The 9,980-nt window shown below is 37.8% G+C and overlaps 1 pseudogene; it reads right to left on the bottom strand.

Annotated features, from left to right (window-relative positions):
• Positions 1-2,855: 2,855 nt before the first annotated feature.
• Positions 2,856-4,142, bottom strand: LOC141569571 (protein FAM47E pseudogene; annotated as a pseudogene).
• Positions 4,143-9,980: the final 5,838 nt, after the last annotated feature.

Here is a 9,980-nt window from a genome sequence, read left to right on the forward strand (position 1 = left end):
GACACTTCATAGATTAAGATTTGGAAAATGCTTTCTAAAGGTAATACCAGACACGCAAGTCTGCTGCCTACCATGTTTCTCCGAAAATAAGACCAGGTCTTATATTAATTTTTGTTCCAAAAGACGCATTAGGGCTTATGTTCAGGGGATGTCATCCTGAAAAATCATGCTAGGGCTTATTTTCTGGTTAGATCTTATTTTCTGGTTAGGTCTTATTTTCGGGGAAACACAGTAGTGTCATAATCTAATTTAGAAAATTAATAAATATTACCTAGGTCTTTCATAACCAGTCACAATCACCCCTCCGACAGATGGATACCTAGGAAAAATTAAGTTAAATGATAATGGTGTAAATTTGTGATAGCAAAACAGCAACCAGGAAGAGCACCAGGGTTTCTGACGTTGTGTGTCTTAACATGTTTTATTGGGTCTGAGTGTTGGAGGTGGGGGTAGGGGTCCTCTTATTGTTTTCATAGCTAGAAAAACTTTTGACTATTAACTCTGAGAGAGGCAGCACTCAGCAATCATTGCTGGAGATTTGATTTATCTTTTAGGATGGTAATATGTTTTAAATGTGTGTTTTTGGATTAAAAATTTCTGATCTGGGGTCATCCGAATGACTAATTCTATATTTCCAATTAACAGTCTGATTCATTTGCTGTAAAATTCTCTATTGTAACTATTCTAGAACTGTGAGGGAAATATCAGGTATAAGATATGAGCATTTCCTTAATCAGAAGAGAACATAACATTTTAATAAGCCTATTTAAAATGCTCTAGGGTCTTTAATAAAAATGCTAACATAACACAAAGTATACTATTAAACATATTTACACACTAAATATCCCCTATTGTATAAACAGTAGATCTTACCAGAAACTGGTTTATATTTCATTTTATTAAAATTCCATTTTCCCCACTTCATAAATTATTTCAAAGGCAATTTTCACCAGGAAGTGACTGTAAAGTGCCGGTATTTTTTTTTATCCCCTTTAAATACATTTCAAGGTTTAACACAGTGGGAAATTGCTCCTCTGTTGAAAATTATATATAGCTGTGCTAAGCAAATAAATTTGAGTTGTCATTCAAATTGAACACATTAATTTTCCCAGTTTTGTTAAGATATAACTTACAAATAAAATTGTATTAATATATATTTAAGGTACACAACTTGATAATTTGATATAATATATAGTAAAATAAGTACCACAGTCAAGCTAATTACAATATGGATCACCTCACATTTTCTTCTTACCATTTCCTCATTTGTGTGTGTGTGTGTGTGTGTGTGTGTGTGTGTGTGTGTGTTTGTGTGGTGTAAAAGAATTCTAAAGATCTACCCACTTAATAAGTTTCAAGTATACAATGCAATATTGTTAACTTTAGTCACATTGCTATAAATTAGGTCTCCAGAACTTACTCATCTTGCATAATTGAAACTTTGTATTCTTTGACCATCACTCCATTTCTCCCACCCCCATCTCCTGGGAACCATCCTTCTATTATGTGTTCCTATGACTTTGACTATTTATATTCTGCATATAATTGAGATCATGTATTATTTGTCTTTCTGTGTCTAGCTTATTACTTCAGGTTCATCCATGTTGTCAAAAATGGCAGGATTTCCTTCTTTTTTGACACACACACAATGGAATATTATATATAACATATTTCCTTTATCCAGAGCAGGATTGGAATGCAAGATATGCATCTCCAACATTAACTATCATATTAGTCACCTATTTTTATTTCATCAGTGAGTAAAAAGCAGCGCTTTGAGAGGGAGGAATGGAGACAGCGTGTTAGGTAATTGATGACAGAACTAAAATGGTCATTTTGGAAAGTGGTAGAATATACTGATGATGGAAATGGAGTAGGACATTCAGCTAGTGCTGAGGCTCATCTAAGATTTATGCCATATATGTAAGCGGTCAGCATGATGCGTACTTTTCTCTAGCCATATTTAATTTTGGGGGCACTGGCACAAGAATGACAGAGATTAAGATTTAACCAGGGTTGGGGTTCTATGAGAAGAATACAAGAGTGCGAAAGAAAGGAGGAGTTAAAACTATACTCAAAGAACTGATAGTAGTGGACAATACAATCTAAGCTGGGAAAGAAAGGAACTGAAAACATAAGGTATGATTCGTGCTGAAAGGGTGGTAAGTAATGGTCATGGGATTGGAAATCATGTTGGAATTGAAGAATTAGAGGTTTGCGAATATGAAAAAGGGTGGTCAACAAGGTGAGAAGCAGGGGGCAGAAGCCACCATAATGAAATTGAGATTTGAAGTTGGTGTCTTCATCGCCAATAACTAAGTCTAGAGTCTGACTGTGGGGATCAGTGTCTGGTGAGATGCGGACACGACCAATGGAGGTAATGAGATTGAAAGCTGATGCCAGGACTTGAAGGAATAGTCTCTGTGAATATTTAAATCATCAAATGTCTGGTGATGGAAGGAGAACTGACTCTGGGTGGTGAACACGCAATGTGATATACAGATGATGTATTACACAATTGTACACCTGCTACCTACGTAACTTTACTAACCACTGTCATCCCAATAAAATTTAATTTAAAAAAAAAGAAAAAATATTAGAGTGCCCAAAGCGGCCAAAACAGTACTTCAGACACTAAGAAACCTCAGTGAAGAAAGGGGACGCCATAGTTGATTGCAACAAGTTGATTGGTGAACCCAAGCAGAAGTTTATTTAGAAATGTTTAGAAGCATTAGGTGTTAAATTACAGATGTTGTGGAATCAAGGCTGTCCATACACAGTGGGACACTCATCATGAATTCTGATTGATGTTAGAATGAGAGAGATAGCCAGGTAAGTAGTAAATAGAAAACTGTCTAATCGCCTCCCTGTGCATCTTCATCTTCCACGTTTAAGTTGACTATCTTTACTCGGTGTAGTGGAGTCTTAACGGCATCATAAGTCCATCCTTTCCTGATAAACACCTTCTCAAGCACATCCGGCATCCTGTAGCCCTTGCTTACAATGAAATCTTTAAAGGCAATTGTTCCATAAAGATCATCAATAATGTCTGGTTTCAGGTTCGCACCTTGAGCTTCAAGTAAGATTTTGGGGTCAATCAAAGGTTCGTCATTTATTAGCTTTGTCCACAACTTGGGCTTCAGGTACCATGCTCCATACCTCATCTTCACCCGGCTGGGTGTATGAAGATCCGGTGGTTTCTGGTCTTCACTCTCCAAGTTTTCTTCCTCTATGGAGAATTTTCTCTCTTTCATTTGATCCAGCTGTTTGCTGTACTTTATTCCCAAAGGAACCTGGCTTATGTTCTTTATTTTGCCGGTATCATAGGTGACTTTGTAATCATCGCGAATGTCAAATGTCACATGATTCATGATGAACTCTTCATCAATGCCCAAGTCTCCAAAAGTATCAGTCCATCTGCAGAATTTAGTAAGTTCTCTTGGTATTGTTTTGCGAAGAGGAGGACTTTGGGGAATATCCTCTGTGCTGGACTTCTTGTTTTCCTTTTCCCCAAGAAGCCAATTGTCTGAACGTAACAGAGGCGTTTCCTTGGGAGGGTCCAGGTAGACTTTGGTAGGACGTCTTTCACAGAGTTTTGCGGGGGACTTCCTTCTTTTCTTGGTGCCCTGACAATAGGCCCATGTGTCCTCCAGCTTCCTGTGAGGATCAAGCACTTTCAGCACTTTTAATAGGAGGTCGGCAGGCAGAACGTCCTCCAGATTCGGGTAGTGAGCCAAGGGATGCTTGGTCAGGCTGGCTTCGATGTCCTCTATGAATGCCTTCCGTGCTTGCTGGGCTGGTGAGAGTGTGGAAAACAGGTCTGCCTTGTTGGGCAGCTTTACCCGACTCTTTTGGGGGACAGGTTTGGGAATTCTATGAGCAATAATGGGGAGAAAACCTTCCGTAGGGCCGCGAGTGATGAGATTCTTGCAAGGTGGACATCCCGTCCTGAAGTCGTCCAGCCCCTCTTTCACAAATACCCACCGCCGGCCGTCCAGGGAGCTGGGGAACTTCAGAAGCTTGTTCTTGTGCTGTGCGAAATACTTGGAAGGTAACTTGTCCTGATACCAGGGCTTATAGTTCATGCCCAGGGGCATTGGTTGCCGCGGCTGAGGCCTTAACAGCCACTTCTTGTCCTCCATGGTACCGCCGGTGCCAGGGCGACAAGCGGCTTCAGCCGTTTGTTGTCCCAGCTTCTCCCGTCGCTAGGAGACCGCTACCACGTGCGGCCAGATTCTTTCTGGAGGCGGGTCAAGGCGCGCGCCCTGCGCAGCCCGCAGTCTCCCAGGACGGGCCGCATGCCTTTTTGTGCTCGAGTGCTGTCCACTGCAGGGTCACAGCGGAATTTATCCACGCCACTCGCCTTTGGATGAACAAAGTTACCAGTCTGAGGCTTTTACAGCTAAAGCGGCCACAAATATTTCACATGTACACATCTTTGTATGGGCACGGACTTACATTTCCCTTGCGTAAATTTTAGCTACGAGTTGAATGGTGGGGAGCTTATGACAGGTGTTTAATGTTTAAAAAACAAACAAACAAACATGACACCAAAGTTTTCCAAAGTGACTGTACTTTTCAATACTCCTTCTAGCAGTGTATGAGAATTGTACTCACTTCCTGCACATATTCCCAACACTCATTGTGGTTGGTTAGTCGTTTTCGTTTTGGCTGTTCTCACAGGTGTGTCGTGGTATCTCACTGTGGTTTTAATTTGCGTTTCCCTGTGACTATTGGTGTTGAGCATCTGTTTATGTGCGTATTGTCCATTTGCATCTCTCCTTTGGTGAAGACTCTACTCAATTTTTTGCACATTTGTAAATTGTGTTGCTTGATATCTCATTGAGGTTTTTTTTTTAACATTTTTTATTAGTGTCAGGTGCACAAAACAATGTAATAGTTAGACATTAATTATTTATATCCCTCACACAGTGACAACCCCTGTCCCCCCATACACTACCCCTCTGACATCGCATACAGCCATTACATTTCCACTGTCTCTATTCCTAATGCTGTATTCTGCTTCTTGTAACTATATATATGTATATATAAAATTGTAGTTGGCATTCATTATTGTTCAGCTTCAGCTTCAGGTGTACAGTGCAATGATCAGGCATCTACATCTTCCCTGAGGTGGTCTCCCTAATGGGACAAGTGTCCATTGGATACCCTACAAAATCTTTACAACATTATTGATTACGTTCCCCACATTGATTTTCGTAACCCCGTGGCAATCTTGTGGTTACTGAGTGTACTGTCTAATCCCCTCACTTTCCCCCTTATCCCTACCCCCCATCTAGCAACCCTCAGTTTTTCCTTTATGTCTCTGAGACTGTTTCTGATTAGTTCATTCATTTATTCTTTTCTTTAGATTCCACACATAAGTGAGATCATATGGTATATATCTTTCTCCGTCTGACTGATTTCACTTAACATAATGTTCTCTAGGTCCATCCATGTTGTTGTAAATGGTAGAAACCATCAATAAAACAAAAAGGGATCCTACTAAATGGGAGAAGCTATTTCTCAATGATATATCCGATAAGTGGTTAATGTCCCAAATTTATAAAAACTCACTGAACTCAACTCCAAAAATAAAACCAAACAACTCAATTATAAAATGGGCAGAGGACATGAAGAGACATTTTTCAAAAAAGGACATACAGATGGCAAACAGACATATGAAAAAATGCTCAACCTCACTAATCATGAGAGAAATGCAAATAAAAACCACAATGAGATACCAGCTCACCCCAGTCAAAATGGCTATCATCAATAAATCAACAAACAACAAGTGGTGGTGAGGATGTGGAGAAAAGGGGACCCTTGTGCACTGTTGGTAGGATTGCAGATTAGTGCAGCCACTATGGAAAACAGTATGGAGGTATCTCAAAAATCTCAAAATGGAACTACCTTATGATCCAGCAATTCCACTCCTAGGTATCTCTCCAGAGAAAACCAAAACTCTAATTCAAAAAAATTTATGCACCCCTATGTTTATTGTAGCACTATACACAATAGCCAAGACATGGAAACAACCGAAATGCCCATCGGTAGATGACTAGGTTAAGAAACTGGTACATTTATACAATGGAGTATTATACAGCCATAAAGAAGAAATCTCATTGAGTTTTGAGAGTTCTTTGCATATTTTGGGTGACAGTCCTTTATAAACTACCTGATTTGTTAAATTTTCTCCATCTATGGCTTGTTTTTTAAAGCGTCTTAACAGTGTCTTTCAAAGAGCAGAGTTTTTACATTAGATGAAGTCCAATTTATCAATTTCTTCTTTTATGGATTGTTCTTTTTGTGTTGTAGCTAAGAAAATTATACCTATCACTTTTTAATTTCCATGTTCATTGTTAATATACAGAATGTAACTGATTTTTATATATTGAACTTGTATCATGCAAACTTTGTAAACTCACTTATTAATTCTAGTAGCTTTTTTATAGTCTGTCAAATTTTCTGTCAATAGTCATGTCATCTGTTAACAAAGAGAGTTTCACTTCTTCCTCTCCAATGGGAATAACTTTTTACTTGGCCTTATTGAACTGGATGGAAACTACTTATGTTGAATAGAAGTGATAAGAGTGGAAATTTTTGCCTTATTCCTGATCTTAGGGGGAAAGACATTAAGTATGATGCTAGCTTTAGGTTTTTTGTACATGCTCTTTTTCTGTTTAAGTTCCCTTTTAGTCCTAGAGTTTTGAAGCTTTGTGACAAATGCTTTGTGTCAGATTCTTGGATTGTATCAAATGCTTTTTTTGCACCCACTGAGATGTTCATGTAGCTTTTTCTTTTTAGCTTGTTAACATAATAAATTACACTGTTTGATTTCCAAGTGGTAAAAATACTTATGATTCCTGAGATAAGGCCCACTTGGTCATGATGTATTATTCTTGGCATTTACTGTTATATTCCATTTGCTAAAATATTCCAAAATATATTCGCATCTATGTTTCTGGGGGATATCTGGTGTCTCTTTTCCTTTAATGCCTTTGTTTAGCTTCATTATCTGGGTAATGCTGGCTTCATAGAATGATTTGGGAAGTATCCCGTCCTCTTCATTTTCTGGAACTATTTGTGTAAAATTGATATTGTTTCTCCTTTAAATATTTTGTAGAAGTAACCAGTGAAGTCCTCTAGGCCTGAAATTTTCTTTGTGGCAAGGTTTTTACTTTTCTTTTGTTTTTGTTTTTTTTTCTGCAAATTCAATTTCTTTAATAGATATAGGGATGTTTAGATTATCTAATTTTTCTTGAATAAGCTTCGTTAGTTTTTTGTATTCCAAGTAATATGTTTTATTTGTGTTGTCAAAATGATTGCCCTAATGTGTCCATACTATTTCCCTGTTACCCTTTAAATATCTGTGGAATCTGCAGTGATGTCATCTCTTCTATTGTTGATTTTTGTAATTTGTGTCTTCTTTCTTGTGTTTCCCCCCAGCCCCAATAAGACTGGTTAGAGAAGAATGCATTTTACTAATCTCTCTTTAGAGAAACACGTTTTTTTGTTTGTTTACTTTCCCAATATTTTTTTTTCTGTTTTCTATTTGATTGATTTCTCCTCCCAACTTTGATCTATTGTTGTGTTGCCCTTAATGATCTGTTCATGGTAATATAAACTTTTCCCAGCAAGCAACCTCTTCCAGACTCTACTCATTGCCCAATTCCAAAGTCACTTCCATATTTTTTAGGTATTTGTTACAGCAACACCCTACTTCTTGGTACCAATTTCTGTCTTAGTCCTTTTAGGCTGCTATACCAGTACACCATAGACCAGGTGGCTTATACAGAAGAGAAATGTGTTTCTCACAGTTCTGGCTGCTGGGAAAACCAAGTTCAAGGTGCAGGCAGATTTGGTATCTGGTTCATAGACAGCCATCTTTTTGCTGTGTCCTGACATAGCAGAAGGGGTGAAGGATCTCTCTAGGGCCTCATTTATAAGGGCACTAATCCCATTGATGAGTGCTTCACCCTTATGACTTAATCACCTCCCAAAGTCCTTACCTCTAAATACCATCACTCTGGAAATTAGGTTTCAATATATGAATTTTGGGGGACACAAACATTCAGTCTACAGTATGTTGTCATTCATTAGTTTGTATATATTTTATAACCTTTATACTACTTTCTAAATTACTTTCCTTAAACAGATTTTAACATAAAAATCTTATATATTTACCCATGTAATTATCAGTTTCATTATTCTTCTCTCTCTTGTGTAGGTCAGTATTTCCATCTGGTATCATTTTCCTTCAGAGAGAAGGAAGACATACTGCACTACATGTTCGCCCAGTGATGAATTTGTTCCTTTCTTATATGTATAAAATTTTTCTTATTTTGCCTTGGTTTTATAAAAGATTTTTAAAAGATGTTTTCTCTGTGTATAGAATTCTGCGATGGTAGGTTTTTTCTTTCAATACTTTAAAAAACATGGCTCATTGTTTCCTCACTTGTTTTATTTTGGATGAGAAGTCTGATGTCATCCTGATTTTTGTTTGTTTATACGTAATGTGTCTTTTTCCCCCCTCTGGCTGTTCTCTTTATCATTATTTTTGAGCAAATTGATTATAATGTGCCATGGTGTCATTTTTTTTTTTAATGTTTCTTGTGCTTGGTGTTTGTTGAACATTTTTAATTTGTGTGTTTGTAGTTTCCTTCACATTTCGGGAGGGGAATTGCCCTAATTCCTTCAAATGTGTTTTCCATCCTGCTTTCTTCCTCTTCTTCTTTATAGATTTCAATTATCCATATATTACGCTGCTTGAAGTTTTGTACAGCTCATTGATGCTATGCTCACTTAAATGTGTTTTTTTTTACTCAGTGTTGCATTTCAGATCATTTCTCTTGCTAAATCTTTAAATAGTCATCTTTCCTTCTGCAATATCTAATCTGTCATGAATGCCTTACAATATGTTTTCTCATCTCACACTTTGAAATTTTCATCTCTAGAAGTTTGATTTAGTTTGATTTTCCATGTCTCTACTTAATTTTTTGAACATTTGGAATATAGATATAATGACTGTTTTCAGTATTCTTTCCTGCTAATTATAACATCTGTTAATTCTGGGTTGGTTTTGATTGATTGATTCATCTCTGTATTATGAGAAGCATGTTACTACCTCTTTCACACCAATAATTTATTATTGGATGCCAGAAATTGTGAATTTTATGGAGGTGGTGCCAGATAGCTTTGTATTTTTATAAATATTTTAAAACTTTGATCCTGGATGCTCTTAAGTTGCTTATAAATGGTCTGATCCTTTGGGGTCCTTTTTAGGATTTTATCAGCAGAGTAGTGCTCAATCTATGGCAAATTATTCCCCACTGCTGAGGCAAGACCCTTCCATGTATACTATGCATTGCCTGTGAATCTTAAGGTTTTCCAGCGTGGCTGGCAGGAACACTCACTATTCCAAGCCTGGGATGAGGGCGAGGCACTGTTACTTATAATCTTTTTAGATGGTCCTTTCCTGGCCTCAGGTACCTTCCTCACAAGCACGAGCTGATGGATAATCAGCAGAACAACTGGGGTGGGGGTGGGGCTCTGAATGTTTCTGGAGTTATCTCTCTGCATAAAGTCATCCTCTCCGGTACTGAGAACTCTACCCACCTTGTTCTCTAAAAGTCTCTCTTAGCTTCATCTCATAGATTTAGAGTCACTGTTGGTCTCCTCCTGGGTTCCCTTTCCCGGATCCATGGCCCAGAAATTCAGTACATATTTGTAGCAATTACAGGGCTCAGCTCATTTGTTTCCTAACTCTCAGGGATCAATGTTTGCTGCCTGATGTCTAGTGTCTTACACACTATTGTCTTATATTTTCCTCATTTTGTTGTTGTTTCAGAGGGTAACTCTGGTCCCTTTTTCTCTATCTTAAGCTGAACAGGAAATATCATTTATTTTTATTAGCTCTGTATCCACAAATTTATGAAGCTACCCTCTCGAAAGTCACCAAAGAATTCTTAACCATCCAA

This window comes from Rhinolophus sinicus, chromosome X (genome assembly GCF_036562045.2).
Source record: "Rhinolophus sinicus isolate RSC01 chromosome X, ASM3656204v1, whole genome shotgun sequence".
NCBI classification, from domain to species: Eukaryota; Metazoa; Chordata; class Mammalia; order Chiroptera; family Rhinolophidae; genus Rhinolophus; species Rhinolophus sinicus.